Raw genomic sequence first — 10,419 nt, 5'->3', positions numbered from 1 at the left:
ACCAACTTGGGTTGGTTTAAGGATGGGAAGATACCCTGTATATTCCCTGTCTCAAACTCTTCTTGTACTGCTCCCTCTCTCTTTTCCTTGTGTCTTCTGCATTTTGTATCTCTCAGCATTAAAATACTAGGAAAAATTGACTTGATGCTTTTACAAGCTATCAAACAAATAAATGGTCTTATACCTCACTGATCTGTATCCACCTGTGACAATTAATACCTCCCAAAAGGGACTTCACTCCCCAATAAATGTCCAAATGCACAGCAAGAACATGAGCTATCTACTTGCAACAGCATCATCATTTTCTTACAAAATGTATCAGAAAACACTTACCGGAAAATAATAAAGTCTCAATATAATATGAAACTGAGCTTCACTGCTACAAACAAAATGTATTCTGTGCTGCACTGTTTTTTGCTTTTACAGCTGTGCTTGCTTATTTCCTAATCCTGTTTGAATACGAGCTTAAGGGTTGGGACCTAAAACCCTTGGTAGCTGGGTAACTGCCCCAAAGGGTCATGTTTGGAGGCTCAAACATGCATTTTATGGTTCCCTCTACTCCCCCCTCCATTGGCATTTATGTTCCTTTCTACTGCTGCTGAGATTTGCCTCCGTCTCGGAGGGAATATGAATGACTCATTGTTTATCGATAAAAAATCCTTTTCCATTCTGTAAATCATCTCTCTCTTTTTGGAAATCCTTGTCAGAAAATGTGCGAGGCGTTGTGGTGAGAGAATGGGGATGCAGACAGGCTGCTAACAGGAGGGTGCACTTCTTGGACACATCCGCAAAATGATCAGATGAACAGGGTGGACCCCAGTGGCAAACACAAACTCTAGGATGAAAACTGTATGTTTTATGCAGCTGGGCTGGACCTGCGAGTACTTGAAAACAGAGCTGCTTGTAGTTGTGACAAATACTGTACATAGGGCAGTAGTATAAGCACACAGCGTCCATGGATATTGTGGCACAAAAGCAACAGGTTCAAAGATGTAGGCAGTCTCTCCCCTTCCAGGGGATTGAGGGGATCCAGGTTTGGGCAGCAGCACCTCCATCGCTACCAGAGCCCATCAACACGTAGCAGTGTAACGCCTCTTGTGATGGTGCTGGCCTGAAATGTTTTTGCTTGAACTTGGAGCCTATCTTTTCCCCACTCATCATCCAGCCTTACCTGATGGCTTTGAAGTGTTGGCACTTATCTGTGTCTACTTGTTCTCCCTTTCTGTTCTGCTTTATCTAATCTTCGTACGGGAGATACAAGTCCTTTCCAGGACCTTTGCCGTTCCCTTGTCTTATACCCATTAACACCTAACTAGCCTCATCAGAAAAGGCTAATTCCTTTATATTGGCAAGGCCAGGGCCTCATGAAATCAAAGGTGAAGCTCCCATTGACTTCAGCTGGAGCAACAGTGGCTCAGTTTAATCAAAGAACTTGAGGAGAAAAGCGAAACAGAAGGCAGAGACAGGAAGTTCAGCCTATGACAAACTCAAAAATGATCATAAGCTTACAAAGAGCTCAAACCTTCCTAGATATTCATGCAGCATCCAGGACGACATGGCTACGCTCAGGACTGAAGCCTGTTGAAGCTACTGCCCACCTCAAAAAATACTGATCATCTAATTTTAACGCTTCCTTCAAACCGGGAGCGTGTGGGCACTGGGCTAGTTAGCCACCAGTTGTAATACCATTTTATTTTCAGTGACCAGTATTCTTTCGTTGCTGTACGAATTTCCTTCTAAAGCCATAATTTGTGAAATGTGTCACTTTTCATTAAGATGACAAATGCTGGCATTTGGTGGGATGTGGTATTGATCGCATCAAGCTCCGCAACGACGGCTGGCAGCAGCAGAACAATGCGGGAGCCGGCCATGCCCGGCTGGGTCAGGCGGCTTCCCTGGGGTTTGTTTTCATCCTGCAGTATAGTTCTGACTTAATGTGAATTAAATCACTTAAGAGGTAACATGCTGATTTGCTGAACTATCTATCAAGTAAACTGTTCAAAGCAGAGATAGGGCCAAATGACATGAATAAGAAGTGTACAGGTCTAAATGGCAGAGGTAATTCTCCACCTGTGAGACTTTTATTGCCTACCACTGCACGAGAGGGTTCAAGCGCTGAGCAGTTTCCACTGGATGAGTGAAAGAGTTTGGGGTTCTTTTCGTGAGTGCACGCTACGGGGAAACATCACGTTTTACAGTCCCAACCTTTTCTCTCGCTAGTGAATCTGGACAGTATTTTTTAATTCCTCATTGTTCTTTTAAACATACTATAATATCAGGCCCTGATGAGGAATCCAAATGGCCAGTAATCCTCTGGTATACTGGTCCCTGCAAAAACTCTACGTTAGAGTCCACTATTTTATGGAGGAAATGAGAGATCACTTTTTATGCTCTTAAGATATTTAACACCATGAAAGACATGAGCAATTAGGCTGCCTTCTGCTCAGAACTCCTAGAATGGTCAAGGAAGAGAATAGTTGTGGCACCTCATATGAGGCCAGTAGCCAATTTGTTTCCTTGCCTAACTGTTTTTCATCCAACTTTTCCCTGCTGCTTCCTAATAAATGAGTGTAAGGGTTATATATAGATATGTGTGTGTGTGTGCGTGCGCATGTGTATGTGTATATATGGGCTTGAAAGGCAGAAAACACTGCTAGAAAAATATCCATTACAGTTCTTAATTAACAAAATTGTTATTTTAATAACAGTTTTCTGCAGTGCTGTAGAGGAGATTTCAGAAAATAAGTCCTTTTAGGGCAGATGTATCACCTTCTGGATTGAACTTCTAAATGGTATTTTTTACACTATTAAAAATAACTGGTCTTTGTCCTCATCTAATGAGAGTGACCTCCTATACAAAGCTCTTCAAGATCTATTTATGAGGAGTGCCACATAAGAAACTGATATTGATTTTTATTTATTAACTTTCTTTATGTATTTCTGGCAGTTACATCTCTTTTATTACCTTTAGATTGAATGACTAGGCCTCTTAATATATTGCTGTAGGACTTGTTTTCCAAACATCTCTTACTTTTGTTGCTCTCTTCTGAATTTTTGTCATTTTCCTCCTTTTTTCTTTTTTTTCCTTTTAAAGTATGCAGCGCTCTGAGACTTAAAAAGGTCTTCTGTAGAATAAGGTAATTACCTTGCTTAGAAGAAGATCAACACGAAGTTTGAGAATGAAAATTTGAGGAAAATAAAATGTGAAGGCCACAAAAATATTCACAACTCTCAAACTGTGGATCTGCCCTTTACCAAACATTTAACTAATTCTTGTTGACTGATGATTTACTTCCCTGTAAATTCCACTTGTGTTGTTACTGATTAAAATAGTATCAGGAGAGCTTGTGGAGGCAAATGCTAATGTTTTAAGCATCATAAACCACATCTAAGAATGGATGGAGAGAGCGATGTGCCTCTGTGGGAGAGCCCCTATGCCCTCCCAACATAGCCAGTAACTTTTCCTAGGAGGATTTTTTTGGCTTTTCCTCCCTTCCCTAAGTTTTGATGGCTGAGGCAGGTGACCATGGAGGTAGGTGGCACCCCGGGGAGCCCAGAGCCCTGGCACCGTCCCTAGCAGGAAAGACACTCACAGTGGGTGGCAGCGGGGAAGCAGCTCTGCGCTGTTCTGCAGCTGGAAACCCTTCAAAGTGGGGAGAGGACTAAGGAAGTGAACCAATTACAGGACAAAAAACCCTCTCGAAAACATGATCCCTAAGCTGTGATAACACTCAGTCACTCAATGTTATTCAAGGATGAAAAAAAGAGGGGGAAAGGGGAGGGAAATTTGCTTTTGAGATATGTATTTAGTGAAAAATTTCAAACCAGTGAGACTTCTTTTCAACCTCTGAAATAGAAAAACTTTCTAAATATTTCATGGATCTCAGTCTCTGTTTAGCTAATTACTTGTTTAGAAAAGAAATCTGTGAATTCAGCAACTGGGAATACCCATATGAAAATACGGCCATATTGACTTTCGTGTTGTGTACCAGTCAGTGAACAGGTATTGCATAGCCATTTGCACCCCTTTCCCCTTATGTCTCCCCAGGAACAAAAGCCAACGGTAAGGAGGCACAGACCTACTTCTCAGTTGATCTAGACTGGCTTTCCAGGGCCATCCATGATGGGCCAGTGTCTGTATCCCAGTCTCAACACGGGTGTGCTCTCCGCACATGCCTGGGTCCCCAACCCTGTGCATCGCATTGCTGATGGAAACATTTGCATGGGCCAGCTGGTTTCAAAACTTCAAATATTGACTTTTTGACACCTTAAATGTGTGTGAAATATTAATTCCAATGTTCTTTTTGTCCCTGCTTAAAAGCTATGCCCTGCTGACAAGCCCTGTGCAGGCTCTGCGTGGCACACTGACCAGCCCGGTGTTGAGAGTTGTTACAGCTGTGCTTTTCAAGAACCAGTTACCATTCCTAATTTGAGCAGAGATGGGCCCATGCTTAATTTCAGGCTGATTCCGGAGGCTTGGCTACCAAGCTGCAGTGAGACTGCTGTGCAAAGACAATAGTTTTCCATTGAAATAGGTCAGTTCTCCAACGCGATCAGCAGCCTGCTTAATTCCCAGACATTGAGCTAATTGGATTGTCCAGATACAAGATACATCAATCTTCTGTATTCTTAGAAATAATTGTGGAATTACAACCTTCCCATAGATTTAGCAGTACTCGCCACCCTCTCTCTCCATTAAAAGAATTCAATTCTATTTCAGAAGATAACCTTGAGAGAATGAAGAAGGTATATGCTTTGCCTCTATCTTAATAAAAGTCTGATATGAAGGTTTAATTAAGAGAGAGAAAATAACCAGGAATGAGCACAGCATTTAAAGCAAAATAGACCTTGTATAAGTGAAGTAAGAATCACAAATGTGATTCAAAAGTTCCCCCTGCAGAGACAGAGAAGAGTTTCTCACTGAAGCTTGACATAAGATCTGCCATAGCTGTTTTCCATTTTCCAGCTGTGATGGCAATTCTTAACCACACTTCTTCCTTCTTCTGTCTTGGCTTACAAGGCTAAGAGAAATTTTTCCAGTTTGTGTCTTCTTCAGACATAGTGCATTTCCTTTATTTTCTTGTGGTGGTGTGGTACTAAGGTTTTGCTGTTGGGTATTTTTTGTAAGAGTTTTAAACACCTGCCATTCTCGCTAGTCCATCTCATAGCCCTTTTGTTGCATTAGAGTAAGTGAAGGAGAAGCTGCTACATCTGCTGTGTTACCCTTCAATGTTCTGCGAGGGACACAAATATTTTCTGTAAACTGTCATAACAAAGCAAAAAGTGAAGGGAAGTAAAGAATGGAGAAACTTAAGTTGCCTAGTCTGACAATATCTGTCTTCTGTGAAGACTTCGGAGTGCGCTTGTTTCTCTATGCATGCATGTGTTAAACCTCTCCCACCCCAATAAGTTTAACTGTACAAATCTCTGAAAAAAAAAAGTTTTAGTAAGTATATTACACTCAAGGGATTTCAGAGCTCAGAAAGTGAAATCCAGCTATCTTGTTTATTCATAGATGCAGCCTTCCCTTGAGCTTCTCTGGTTTTGGCAGTAGGGCTTACTGAAGGAGTCCTAGGAAACAATTCTGTCTCACTTCATGCGGCAGGTGCAACATTGAAAATACACTGCTTTTCATGGAGATGGTCTTGAAGGTGTACATATATAATTGTATGCTTAGTCAACCATTAGTTCTTCTTTCCAGAGTTTTAGATTCAGGCTTATAAAATCTCATGTTGTTACAATACGTTTATACTTTAATTTGAGTCTAACAGCACTATAGTCACATCTTTATCTGTATGGCACTGAGGATAATGAGAAGCTATTATCGGGATTCCTACATGCTGCTACAATAATGCAAATATATTGTTTGGATTCCTAGATGTTGATACAATAGAAATAAATGCTAAAAAAAAATGTTTTAAATTTATCTTTGGCTGACAGACTAGTTTGAAAATGTGGTTGGCCACTGAAGGGGATGTTTTTCCCAAGCTAGATTTATCTGTTTTAAGGGAGAAGTTTTAAAAGCCAGCAAAGTATTCCCAGGATAATTTACACACAGCTGACTGAATAATTCATCATGAATAATGTATTTAGATTTTGCTTCTCTCTTCATAAGGAGATTAGGATATTCTCAGATACATTCATTATTCAAACTAATACTGGGTTTTCTCATCCCCTCCCCCAAGGCCTCGATTCTGTCACCTTTACTCAAGTTGAGTAACATTTTCTGTGGGGAATCGTGCTGATTTTAATGGCAGTTCCTGCACAGCATGGTATGGGAGAGAGCATCTGGACGCAAGTGAATAGGTTACAAGCACTTGTGAATATTTGATGGTTGTACTTTGAAGCTCCTCCTGTATAGGATTGCTATGCAAATCCTAGGAGGTACTTTTGTTAGCTTTTGTAATTAACCATCACAACCCCAATTTATTAAACATACAATTCCAATTTTGATTGCAGCTGAGAGGCAAGCTAACATCTTGCTTTCCATGAGCAGTGGAGCTCAGCTTTGAACACTTTGCTGTTTACAGAAAGCGAACACAAAAGATCAAGAGTGAAGGCTAAAAGAAATGTGCTCATTCAGAATTTCTCTTGTTACTGGCATTGTTTCTGGAGACTGCCCACAGGCATTTTTTCAGCATTGAGAAAATGCCTTAATTACCTCTGTGCCTTCCTGTTCCTTGTAACTGCAGTTCTTGCCGGCAAATATTTGTAATATAGACCTGGCCTTCGACTGGGCAGATGAAGCTTCCTTCTCAACTTCCAGCAGCAGTGCCTAAAGGTAGAGCTACAAGTGTAGATCGGGGTACACCTCCACTGCAGTACACCCTCCCGGCTGCTCTGCGGCCACTAGTCCTACCCCGTTTTGCAGCAGAACCTTCAGCCTGGTGGCTCTGTAGGCTGGTGTTTCCCTCTCCCTGGCTAGTTGTGCTCCCGGGTCGCCTCCTGTTCCTCCCACCCAGCTAAGGCTTGAAATCCCCTCTCAGCAACCATGTTTTGGTTGACAGTTTTGTGTTTTATAGCTAACTGTGGTGGGCTGCACTGAATATTCTGTCTTTCCAAAAGAAAAGGATGACTTTTTCCTAAAAATCATACTGTCTCTCCCAACGATTGGGTCAGAAAATCTCTCTTTCAACACTCTGCCAAGATTTCTCATTCTTCCTGGGTCAAAAACAAGAGCTACCCCAGAGGGGAAGATTTGGGACTAAATATATTCAGTATTTTTACATAAAAATGTAAGATGTTTTATGTAAGAAGATTATCTAATATTTTATACACCTACATTTTCTGTGTGTGGCGAAAATGAGCTACCTGAAATGTTTTGCCAATGTGAAGTATAAAACCTGTGACAAAGCCTTTGGAACAAAGTGCTGTGCCTCCAACACAGGGATTGCAGTCTTCTGTATGATGGAGAAAGGGCACCTTGTCAATACACCTATTTGCAACAGATATGCTTGCAGTGTCTGCACTAGAAAGTGGTTGCCTGGTTCTATTAAAGTTCAAGCCAGCCTGGAGTTGGCAGGTTTAGAGTACTTTGAACCCAGTCCAACATTTAATTTGATGGACAGGGTTGGAATAAGGCAGTTTAGTCTGTGACAGTAAAACAAATACAAATAGTCTCCTGGCTCTCTGATGGTGTTTACAAGAGCATTAAAATGATTTCCCGCTAATGATACACAGTTGTAGGGATTGCAGCACTATATCATGAGGGTAATGCTGCTGCCACTGTGGTGTGGATCTAGAGAGATCCAAACGAAAATGCCAGCAGAGGAACTGGACAATGTACAATACTAGGAATGACAATCTAGCAAGACACAGTGAAAGTGTTGCTGCCGTACTTTTAAAAATGGTGAAGATAAATGCAGGCAGTGTGCCTTCACATTGGCTTTGCCTGATGCTTTAGTGATGTATTTGTTATTATTGACCTAGTATAGATAGACCTGGTTTTAAATGCATCTCCTCTTTGTGTGGTCTAAGGACCTTACTCCAAATCAGGTTCTCACTTCTTGTGCTAATTCATGTCGTGCCTTCTGTATAAAAGACCTCTTAATAACACACATTTAGGTCCAGGAAGACGTTACAGAGCACTTGCAGATTTACTAATTTAGGCTTGATACTATAATTTATTTTTAAAGGAAGTTTGAAGCTTGCTTTTCTGTAACCACTATATTTTTTCTTAAATGAAAGGCAACAAAACAATGCTCAGGAAGTACTCCTACATACATACATTTTGCATAAATACTGCCTCAGAAAGCAGAGAATTTTATATTTACCCTTTGGGCCTTTTCTCTGTTATAATGCAGGTTCTCGTGTGACAGCAGTGCCCTTTCTCCTTTCAAACACCAGCACTCATCTGGTTCAGTGGGAACACAGAAGCCTCCAGTTTCTTTTTGTTCAGGACAGAAGTTGTGTTAACCTTGCAAATGCAGTGAATGTCAAATCAGTAAAGTGCTGACTTGCCTAGCATCTGGCTTTTCAGCCTATTTATGCCATAGCTGTATGTTAAAGAGCACCGTAAACCACTTATGATTTGACCCATTCTGTGCAAACGAAGCAAAATCTGCAGATAACACAAACCATAATTCCAGATGTCAGTAGGTTGCAGATCGCTCCCTTAGTATTTTTAATGAAAGATGAACAACAAAGACTCTTTTATCTCATTAATAATCTACATATTATTCATAGAACTGGGCCCTGCAAACTCATAAATATCAGTAGATGTTGTGATACTGGCCTTGCTGCGAGTGCTTTATGGGTTATAAATTACTTTAAATTATCATTAGACACAGGTTTCAGTGGAGCTGCACTGAAAAGCCCTCCCTCCCTCCTAGTTTTTAAAGGCATCACAAGGCTATACTGATGTTGAAAACTGGCTATCAGCTGTAAAATTGGAATTGATGTGTGACTTGGAAGTTCAGATTTTGCGATGTTTCCTCTTGTGCCTTGTGCAGGTATTCGGGGGTTTTCTTGTTTCGGATTTTTAGTGTGATTTTAGAGGTTTACTTTTCCCTGAAGACTGAATTTTTGCGAACCTTTGCAAACATGGTTGCTATGGAGGCTGTGGAGAGGAGGTATGGGGTGGGGGAGATATTTCAATAGCAGTTACTAGAGCTCGTTTGTGTACCTGATCCATTCACTTCCCAAAACAGCTGATTTGATCACTGATGTCCCTATGACAAACCAGCAAGGCAAGGATTAATCTATCACGTCATTAAAAATTGTTATAAAGTTAAGGCATTCATAGGGCTTAGAAGAAGATAAAAGTCAGATCGGCCAGGAATAGGAGATTTCAGAATTTAGGATTCCCTTTGTCTTTTCCTTTAGTGCTTTTGGGTTTGTAACGAGTGAGCTGAACGTAACTTTACTTAGGTTCATCACCGGGGGGAAAAATGCTAACAACGGGCATGATTAGTCATACAGCCAGTGGAGTTACAGGAAATTTGGCAACCAAGCAAATAGGAAAAAAAGGTAAGGTTTTAGCAGATGAATTTCTCTTTGTGCTAATCTAAAGCTTATTTACAGTGATATCACCCATCAAGAGACTATTTCCCCCCCTGCTTTTCTGTTAGGCAGACTGCCACGTGCCAGCACTTGGTGGCTTCACCGGGCTTTTCATGCTGTTCTAATCATTGTCCCTTGTGCACAAGAGGAGGCAGCCAACAGCCCATGACGACACCTGCTTTTTGGGGCCAGCAACAGAAATGAGAATTAACTCTGCAACAACTTGGATTTTGTTATTTCAAAATCCCAACTTTGGATGCATTAATTAAATTTCCACTTGCAGAAAGAAAATGTCTGTTATTACCTAGGAGTGTAATTTTGGGTTATGTGCTTTCTCATTGCTTGTAATTGTCAGGATTAAGAACAGTTCCTGGAATCCAGCTCCTCTGGTTCAGTTTGTTCCCAGGATTTATGCTGCACTAGGTTGCTGCAGCTTGTATTCCCCTTGTTCTGTTCCATCCCCATACATTAACTGATCACCAGGATTAATGCATTCCTGAAAGGTAAGGAGCAGAAGCCTGTCTCCTTAAAAGCAGGGGACAAACTCATAATAAATACATAAAAATAAACATAAATAGAGCCAGCAGCAGATTGTGATGGCAGTAAAGAAGGGTTTGCTTGATGCTTTATGGAAATGAAAGCTCTGTCTTCTGCCTTCACTGCCATCATTATGAGAGCCCTGTTAATCTGCTCTTTGAACATGATTATCATTTCTATAAACATCAAATATGCTGCTTAAACTCTAAGTCCCCTCCCCCAGCTTAGTGTCATTGAAAGTAATTGCAATTAAAATAAAAGGCTGTCCAGGCAGCCACTGCAAGTGCAGATTCAGATAACAATAGAGCATAAGTTCAGCAGCTGGTGTGACACAGGGAGCAATACCGTTTCCAACAGCCTTTCTCCACATCACTTGCTCTT

Source organism: Harpia harpyja, chromosome 8, assembly GCF_026419915.1.
Source record: "Harpia harpyja isolate bHarHar1 chromosome 8, bHarHar1 primary haplotype, whole genome shotgun sequence".
Classification (NCBI taxonomy): domain Eukaryota; kingdom Metazoa; phylum Chordata; class Aves; order Accipitriformes; family Accipitridae; genus Harpia; species Harpia harpyja.
The sequence above is the reverse complement of the archived record's forward strand: the minus strand, read 5'-3'. Positions refer to the sequence as shown.